Here is a 10,225-nt window from a genome sequence, read left to right as displayed (position 1 = left end):
ACATAAACAGTTGCTTTGATAAATGGCAATGGCACTCAGATTTATTTTTACATAGAGATTCTCCATTCAAATTATGAATAGGAAAAAAATATATATCTATTTTCTAATTTCCTATTTTCTAAATTTTCATTCTAAATTTTCAAATTATGAATATAAAAAATCTATGTTCTATTTTCTAAATTTTGAATTTTCATTCAAATTATGTTAGAAAAAAAATTCTAACAGAAAGCTATCTTTTTACAGACTAACTGCATCTCTCATGCTTGTGTTCAGGGCCAGTAAAGTTAAGCTTTAAAGTCTTTTCTTACAATGACATTTTAGTCACTGTACACAACTGGGGCAAGAAATATTTAGTGTTCACATAATCTAGTACATAGCATTTTAATGCTAAAATGGTACCACTTTTTGAAGATGTGCCCAAAAAAAAATGTTTGACTTCACCATGTGTGATTGCTGGAGGCTTGATTATTTAACCTTAACACTTTATTGATGCTCACTTGTACATGGATTATATCGTTTGGAAAAGAACCTTGTGATGAAAGATGTTATATAAATGTTCTATGTTTATTTTGATTATAACTGTAGGTAAAATCCATTACTCAATTATGATGATCAAATGCCTCTTCAACCTCGAACAATGCAGTAATGAAATGAGTAATGCTTCTTTAATTTTAATTTTTTGATTTGATTTAACAATTAGAAAGCATATGTGCAAATATAAAATACATCTTCCTTTATTTCATCAGACAGTGCAAAATTTGAAAAGAGTCGAGCTGTGCTTCACTAGTCATCAGGACTGACAGGTCTATCACTGGCTGCTGAATAAAAGTATTTCCCAAATATTTTATTATTAATGTATTTATGTTGAGGAATTATTTAACAAGGGATTGAATTGTTGATAAAAAGAACATTAAATAGGGTCTTATCTTTTTGTTGTAGTTACACACAGAGACACACAAATTCTACTGTGAATTGATCAATAAAAATGTGAACATGTAGCCCTTGTGCATCTCTCCGTGACCTTTACAGTGCAATAATAAAGTTAAAGAGTTAATGGTCAGTAATGTATTGCTGATATATATGTGACAGAGATCACAAAGACTAAAGCAACAACTAATATCAGAATAAGATAGAAATGTGAACTGCCTTTCTGTAAAATGTGTGATTAAAAAAAGGACACATGAAGATCTCCTATAGAGATCTTCTACAGAAAATTAGAAAATAGATATTTTTTTTCCTATTCATAATTTGAATAGAGAAAAACTACTTTTATGCTCAATGTTCCAAGGGTTTGAGTAGTTGCAAGACTGATGGGAAATTTAATCCAAAATTTGTCTATCTCTGTAATTGTGTTTAGTGGTTGGAAAAATACCAGCATAAATTGTTGTTTTCTTGTTTGTTTGTTTGTTTCGTTTTGTTTTGTTCTGTTTTCTCACCCTACACAGAATGAGATCTTAAACTTTTCAGGAAACTAATGATTGTGTCCAATCTTTCTTTTGAGCCTTTTCCATTTCACAAGTGTAATAATCTTGCACTAAATCGTCCTGATCAATCTTTTCACATCCAATGGAATTTATGATTGACAAAATTCCTAGAGAAAGGCATTATCTTCTATATCTCAATGGAAAAAGAAGGAAAAAAAAAAAAAAAAAAAAAAAAAAAAGATCAGGCTTACATGTACTTTTCAGTCTGAAACGGAATCAGCCATTGTACCACATCTTCTGAATTGTATAATTAAAATATTGCTGTAGACACTTCTGTAGTTTTTGGCAACTAAGTAAAATAATAAAGTACAGTTTATTTCCTTGAATGGATTTAAGAAAAGCAGTCTACTTGTTTTCCTAGAGGTGTTTCTCAAACATCTCCAGAGATTAGGTAATCAAATACTTTTGATACTTAGTAAATTCCAGAACACCTCAAAATACATTGCATTCAGTCAATATGTTTTGTATTTATTTGGCCATCTCTATGTTAACTATTTAGTTAAAAATAATCATTTATAAAGGAGGGATTACTGTTACTATTTATTATCTGTACAATCCCAGAAAGTTATCAGAAAATAATAAATATTTTTTAAGATCTTAAAACAGTGGCAGATAATATGTACAGACTGAAAGAACATGTGATAGAAGAAAATCATGGGAAGAATTGATGGAGTACTGCATATATTTTGCTAACTACAGCATTATTTTTGTTGTTGTTGTTTGTTTGTTTGTTTTCCTTTTTTTTTTTTTTTTTTTTCTCCATGGCATTCAAATGAAAATTAGTACCTCTTGGCAATAGCTTGTACAATATGCTGGACTCCTTGTTTTAGTAAAAGTGTAATTAAGGAGTGACTCGAAGAACAAACAAAGAAAAGGGAGGGTTTCAGGGCTAGTCATTGAGGGAAATACTGAAAAGATTTCTAAGAGCCTAGAACAAGCTTTCTGCTTTATCTGAGGGTGTACTTGGCCCTTCTGGAAACATAGCTTTTGAGGAGATTTTTGTGAGTAATGGAAGGACTCTCTTGCACTATGGTAGGCTTAAGATCAGGTTGTTTTGCCAGTTCTGTGGCTGAATCTTCCCGACAAGTTTAATAAATACAAAGGAAAATGTTGCTTTGTGTTATATTTTACCTAAAGATCTCACTACTGTTGAATAAGTGTTAATGAAAGTAGCTTCATAATTGACAAAAAGATCTTTCCATCATTTGGGCTGCCTAATGAAATATTTTTCTCAATTCCCACAAGTAAATTATGATTTTGGGGATGCACATGTATATATGTGCTGTTGTCATAGATCTTAAATCAACTGAGAAACCTGGAACAAGGAAGTTCCTGGTTTATTTGTCACAGTCATTGCAATCTAGCACTTCTTCCAGGAATGACCTATTAATCAGACTAATTCATGTCCCTGCCTATACTTGCTGTCCAAAATGTTATAACTGTCCTCCTGACAGTGGTTTCTGTTATACTGCCAAGCCTTTGTCACTATCCTTTTCTGTTTGGTAATTGAAACCTTTAAACACCTTTATTACCATTATCTGTTACTTTAATTCTGGATAATGATTGGGTCATTCAAGAAATATCTTTTTACAAGGCTGATTATTTTTAAATTATTCCATATAATATATAGCAATCTTTCCAACAAGCTTAAGGTTAATGAGGATTCTTAGGAACTTAATTGACTTTTCAGTTATATGGATCTCATATTCAGATACTGTGATATCTGCAGAAGTTTCAAACAATGTCAGGGCCCTGAGTTTACCGATATACTTTAATTATTTTGGCAACTCTCATTTGGGGCCTCCACCCCTGCATTCTCTTCCCATGGAGTTGGAAGCTGCATTATCCTCATGCATATCCCTCCTTGCCTAAGCTACGCAACAGGTATGTTTTGCTCAGCCTTGCCATTCAGGAAGGAATTTACAAATGGAACTCTGCTCTACTATGTGCTCTAAATTCTGAGCTACTGGAATTGTCATAGAATAATAGAAACATTTATGTTGGAAAAGACCTCTAAGATCATCAGGTCCAATTATTAACCTAGCACTTGTAAGTCTACCACTAAACCACGTCCCTAAGCACCACATCTATAGATCTTTTGAATACCTCCAGGGATGGTGACTTCCCTGGACAGCTTTTTCTAATGCTTCACAAACCTTTCAGTGATTTTATTTATTTATTTATTTATTTATAATGTACAACTGTCCTGGTTTTAAACCTCCCTTGGTGCAACTTGAGGTCATTTACTTGTTGCTTGGGAGAAGAAACCCATCCCCACCCTGCTACAACCTCCTTTGAGGTGGTTGAGGAGAGCAATAACCACCTGAACCTTTTCTCCAGGCTAAATAACCCCAATTCCCTCAGTCGCTCCTCATAAGACTTGTTCTCCAGACCCTTCACCAGCTTTGTTGCCCTGAAGTCTCTCATCTTTATCTGAAAAAGATGGAACTACCTCCTGAAGAGGACTCACAATTCAAAGCCATTCATGGAGGGTCTAAGTCTGACAGGTAGTTATTAGGACCCAAATCTCTTTTGAAGAAGTTCCTTTTTGGCCTAGTGATTTTTGTAACTCTTTAGAAACTTATATTTCACCTTGATCTATGTCCCTAGGAGTCTCTTTTTGAAGCACTCAGGACTCAGTGTGCTCTTCCAGTGTGTGGGAGATGAAAATTTATTTCCCTTCTGCCTGAGAGAACATGCCTTCTCCCCATCATGAAGTGCCCTAAAAAGCCACCAACAAAAGTGGGTGGAGAGGTGTACACTGAACAATTCAAGCATTCAAAGGAGGGCACTTCCGCTGAACAAGTGGGTCACTTGAAGTACACATAACACAGCAACTGGGCACTGTTCTGTGACCATCTAAGTGCAGCCAACAGAGGAAGTGAACAGTTGCAGCAGTTTGTGCAACAGAGGCCACAAACAGATGCAGCAGTTTGTGCAGCAGTTCACACAGAAGAGTGCAAGAAATGCCCTTTATCTCTAGTCTTAGTAGTGTATGCCATCTCGAGTGTGGTTTTGACATGCTTCAGGGCTGATTCCCTAGTAGCTGTTGGACCTACATGTCACCTATCTCAGAGGATTCCACCCAGACAGACTTGACAGTGGATATAGTTCTGCATGTCTCAGTATTCAGGCAGTGCCTGGGACCTCTTCACGAAGCTAGAGCTGACAGTCATCCCTTCTACAGAAGGAGTGTTGTTGTTGATGAGTTATATCTCCACGTTGAGTTACAGAAGGAAGTTAGCAGGCTGCATGGCATTCATGAAGATGAGCAAGAGAGAGAGATAAGACATTCTCAGAGACCCTACAGCTTCATGAGTCTCAACACCCAATTGCAGTGGAGATGCAGGTAGGCTCTGTGCCACGTGAAAAAAAATAAGTCAGAAGTCTGTAGAAGATGAAGCCTGGAAACTGGTGACTCCTCTTATAAGAAGAAAGGCTCTTGCTCCTCCTGAAGACTTGCAGTTGATGAACACGTTTAGTGCTCTCCAAACTGAGAAGCTAGACATGGCTTCAAGTGAAGCAACTCAGCCGATGGACCCTATGCTACACATACAGATATATACAAATGCATATTGTGACCTGAATGGCAGATCTCAGAGAGTTTTGATCAGTGGTGCAGAGTCTAGTTGGAGGCCTGGCTACCAATGACCCCCAAGGGTCAATACTGGATCCAGTATTGTTTAACTTATTCATCAATGACTTGGAAGAGGGATAGAGTGTTTCCTCTCCAAGTTTTCTGACGATGCAAAACTGTTAGGAATGGCTGATACCCCAGAGTCTTGTGCTGCCATTCAGAAGGATCTCAACAGGCTGGAGAGCTGGTCAGAGAAGAACATCTTGAAATTCAACAAAGGTAAGTGCAAGGTTCTGCACCTGGAGAGGAATAACCCCATGCACCAGAATCTGAGGCTGATCTGCTGGAAAGTAGCTCTGTGGGGAAGGACATCGGGATACTGATGGAAAAAAAAAAAAAAAAAAAAAAAAAAAAAAAGTTGACCATGAGTCAGCAATTTGCCCTTGTGACAAAGAAAGACAGTGGTATCCTGAACTGCATTAGGAATAGTGTTGTCAGCAGGTCAAGGGAGGCAACCATTCCTCTCTTCTCAGACCTGGTAAGACCTGACCTGGAATACTGCATCTAGTTCTGGGCTCCCCAGAACATGAGATGTGCTCTAAGGGATCCTGCTTGGGCAGGGAAGTTGAACTAGATGATCTCCAGCAGTCCCTTCCAACCTCAGTCATTCTGTGACTCTGAGATTCTTTGATTCTGTGATTTTTTCCTTGTGCAGCAGTAAGCAAAATGGAAAAAAATGAGTTTGTGTTGGATATAAATTGCTAAACTCATTTGATATAGTAAATTAACCTGAATATTAAATACAACACTACACCATTTTCCACTGAGAAACAGAAGCAGTGAGACATATATATTTCCAAACTTAAGCCCTTCTCATTATTCTGCAGACATATTTTCTTTGCAATATTATCTCTCAGTAAGTCATGAAAATGTTAAGTATACTGTATTGTTCTTACAGATTTTTTTTCCTGAAGCCTTACAGTAGTGGAGGAAGATGAGAACTCTACACCTCTATTTCTTGCCTAGAAAGAATAAATATACAGGGTCACTATTCACAGTTATCTGGTTTGCATTCTAAACACAGTCATCTGGTGGTATTTGCACACCTAAAGGACTGATCATTACTTGTGTGCCAAGGATCTGCAGCTGTCACTGAATCCAACTTCTTTCCCTCTGACTTCTATTAATGATGGATCACTTTCAGAAAAGCACAGGAAATTTTTGCTGGTCATAGGGGAATTCAAATACAAATAGATTTGGCTACTCACTGATCAAAATAAAAAATCTCCAAGAGGACACTATAATGGGGAAGAAGAATTACAAAATAGGATTGAAGATTCCTCAGAGAAGTGAGAGACAGAAAAACTGGCAATAGCCATATAGAAATGAGTGCTTATTTTATCACAGAAATTAGTGTGATTGTCCATATCAGAAGGTTAGCTTATAAAATGGTTCCTTAAGGAAAATAAGCATTTGCATCACTGATAATGTTTATAGAACTTTTCTCACTGTTTCTATTAGCAAGGGAAAATTCACATAAGTTGTTATCCCAATTTTCCCTAGAAGGAAAAAAAAATAATTCTGCAGGATAGAATGGCAGAATGAATAACAGAAGATAGCAGCCCCTGCAGAAAATTTATTTTCAGAATGTTGCATAAGATTTCAAAGATTTTGTTGTTATTATGGCCACGAAGATGGCAGTTAACCATTTTCCTTGACTAGGCTGCAAAATATTCAAGTGCTAGTAGGCCAGTCCTAACGTGGAACTGAAGGTCGGGACATTTATTATAAGGTTGAACACTGATACAAAAATAATTTTGCACAAGTGTATACATGTGGGGTCCTTATTAGATCCAGATTTTTGTCTCACTTATTTATATAAATGCCAGGTCTATGGCCAGGCAGTGTTCATATCTGCTGGGTATTCCCCCATCCCATTTAAAGTGACATCTGCTATTTCATATATTTCCCAAGTATATAGATTGTTTGATGTTTTCCATTATATGTCACATTCTGAATAATGGTAATGAATGTTTACTGAATGATAGTTGTAAAATTCATGGCCACACATTCTTCTCCTTTCCTGATATATCTTAGGATTGCCAGAAGTCTGGACAAACTTTTCACCTCTCAAATATTAGCTTCTCCTAATGATTCCTTCTAATGTCCTGACATATCATAGTGCTTCAAAAAATATCAGTTCTTCCCCTTTCCCTATGAGGAGGGGGAGTGAGAGAGCAGTTCTGGTAGAGCACAGTTGCTCAGCTGGGTAAAACCACCAGAGACTTTCCTTTCATACTCACAACAGTAAAGATAGCAAAAAAGTAGTTCTTCCCCACATCTCTCCTGACAACAAGTTTAGTAAACCATTATGATAAATACTGTGTAGCATATTTTGGTATTTTAAAACATAATAATATAGAATTCATTTCATTTTATAGAGCTTCATGCAAGAACACATTTTTATTTTTTTTCAATACATCTTATTTGAAAATGTCTACAGTGCAAAAACCCTTGTATTTATGGCTTAAATTAAAGGAGTATAAAAATAACCTTTCAAAGGGAGATCCCATGTGTAATTTTTCATGTTATGTAACTCAATTTCATTGTAGCTGTGGATACTTATGATGGTTGCATGATATATGCTTCACATATTTATTGGAACTATTTTTCCACTGAAATCTGGTATCAGACCTCTGAAGTAGGATAGTAAGATGTAATCAGAACTAATCATGTTTTTTTCATCAGAACTGTCTGTTCCAATGTTCCCAACAGTGTCTAAAAAGCCACTTAATCACTAGCTGTAATATGTTTGTTGGCAATTTCATTTTTTGTTTCACCTTGACAGCTACAGTAAGGTCAACCCTCATGAGTGCAATTTTATACTTTACTATAATAACTTGAATTCTACCTTGAATATTTTTAACTTGCATACATAAAAGGTCAGTGTGAACTGTAAATATATGTGTTGTTGATCCAATAGTCATTACTTTGGCCTTATTTTCTGACAGTTCTAGTAAGTTTAAATAAACTTCAAGCTAGGTCCAAAAAATGAATTAGCAGTTAAAGCAGACTTAGATAAAACTAAGATCCCTAAATTCAAAACAGCAGGGGTGAAAAATGCTGGTCACCTTCTGCTTAGCCTTAGATGTGTCTCAGGTACATGAAGGATGCTCTTCTCATGCCCAGGACTTTGTAAGTTTTAGGTAATGGTTGACAAGATTTTTATTTTTATTTTTATTTTTTTATGATGATGATGAAGAGATTAAGGGTTTTCCACAATTCTCCTGCACGAACCATAATCTAGCACCTGTTCCTAGGGCATACCTTATGCACTTCAGCATGTGAGAGCACTACTTTGTGTCAGAGTTCAGGTAGAGGGAGATGTTTTTTGCATTTGGTAAAACTATCTAATTTCACCTTCCTTCTTTGGCCTGCTTGTGAAGTGCCATATTGGGCACTACTTGTGAAAGAGAAGCTCTGCTTGAAGGTGAAAAGAAAATGGTGAATTTCACTGCTCAGGCTGGTGTTACATATAGCAAATCTTAAAAAATGCTACAAGTCATTGTGCACTTTCCCCAAAAGAGCAAAAGCATGGGGTTACAAATTATAGTTCTACTCCTCCTCTGCCTTTCCCTTTGTGCCTGCCTTTCCAAGCTGACACACAATGACAGCAGGTGAGAAGGGAATGAGTCCCGCCACTATGAGATGTCAAGCACTGGGGTGAAAGATGCATAGAGAATCTCTTACTTGAAGGCAGAGGACACTAACTCTCAATCTCACCTGCAGGCAGGCACCATGAAAACTGGGCTGTTAAAGTGAGAGTCTCACTCTACCCTTGAGTTAAAGTCTACACTTTTACCTTGAAGAGGGAGTTGCAAAGTAATGAGAATATTTTTCCCTGTAGTCCAGTGAGAGAAATGAGGTTCAATGACTTGTCTTTGTGTTCCCTTGCTAAGTAGTACTCGGTGACAGCTGCCAATGAATACACACTGCTGGCTCACCTCCAGCATGTGGCTATTTTCAAATTTTTCTGAGGCACTTGTCTCCCCTTGGTGTCTACCCAGAGACTAAATGCTTAATTTTGAATTCTACATTCTACTGAGAGAAACAAATACCTGAAAAACGAATGCTGAAATACCTCCATTTTTTACTCAAGAATATTTGTTTGAATCTGGCACTTTTCCTCTGGGAGTTCTTCTCATAAAAGATGCTCACAAAATGCCACAATGCTGTGACTTTATGTGAAACAATAAAGGTAGTCCACTTTTCATCTATCTCTGTCTCTAGACAGCAAACACACACACACACAAAAATCGGATGTAATTTTTTAGGCAACTAAACTATAATATAAGGGCAGTATTGTTTAGTTTCCAAAGGGAAAAAAAAAAATGTATATGTATATGACACTTAATTCTGAACCTTTGAAAGGAGTTCATAGTTCAGAGTTGGAACTTGAGTCTTGTGTTCCTATTTTGGATAAAGGCACCTTCAGCTTTCTAAATGTAAGACTATGCATGGTATATATATGTATATATCAAGTTTCAGAAAGGATATTTCTGAAGTAAACAGTGGCAGATTCTGCTTTTCACTTGCTCTCCACTTGAAAACTAAGTTGATTTACTAGCTCAGTTTCTGTTCTGCATAAGACTTCATAAATGGAATTGAGCTCCAACTGGAGGGACAGATTCATATTTCTCAAATATTTGAAACTGTTCAGACTTGGTTCTTAATCCAGATCTATCTTAAAAGGTTTATCTCATTACAAATTTATGTACAATTTTCAAAAGTATGTTCCTCATCTCAGGTTTTATATTCTCAGTTATTCCAAATGTTCAAATTCAATTACGTTTATTTTTAAAATTTCTGCACTGAGTAAACCTAATACAGTGCAATGTCATTTCTACTTACTGATGTTTAAATAGTTATTGTTCCTACAGTTATGCCACATACAGTACTCAATTTATAAGGAATTTTAGGGATGACAGAGTAAACTAATTATTTGATTATTTGATTGAGTCATCACTCTAGCATTACAAAGCACTAGTTGAACCATTTTAAGAATTCCTAAAGAAGAGAAGAGAAGAGAAGAGAAGAGAAGAGAAGAGAAGAGAAGAGAAGAGAAGAGAAGAGAAGAGAAGAAGAGAAGAGAAGAGAAGAGAAG

General features: G+C 36.2%; 1 long non-coding RNA gene across 1 annotated transcript in view; it reads left to right on the top strand.

The window, feature by feature from the left end:
• The first annotated feature begins 4,597 nt into the window (after positions 1 to 4,597).
• The window catches only part of LOC118178490, an 83,641-nt gene continuing 78,013 nt past the window's right edge, over positions 4,598 to 10,225 (top strand). Inside the window, exon 1 of the long non-coding RNA XR_004756169.1 lies at positions 4,598 to 4,833. This is a non-coding gene — a long non-coding RNA (uncharacterized LOC118178490). The remainder of the gene's footprint in view (positions 4,834 to 10,225) is intronic.

The sequence above is a fragment of the Oxyura jamaicensis genome, chromosome 1 (genome assembly GCF_011077185.1).
Source record: "Oxyura jamaicensis isolate SHBP4307 breed ruddy duck chromosome 1, BPBGC_Ojam_1.0, whole genome shotgun sequence".
Lineage (NCBI taxonomy): Eukaryota > Metazoa > Chordata > Aves > Anseriformes > Anatidae > Oxyura > Oxyura jamaicensis.
The sequence above is the reverse complement of the archived record's forward strand: the minus strand, read 5'-3'. Positions and strand labels throughout refer to the sequence as shown.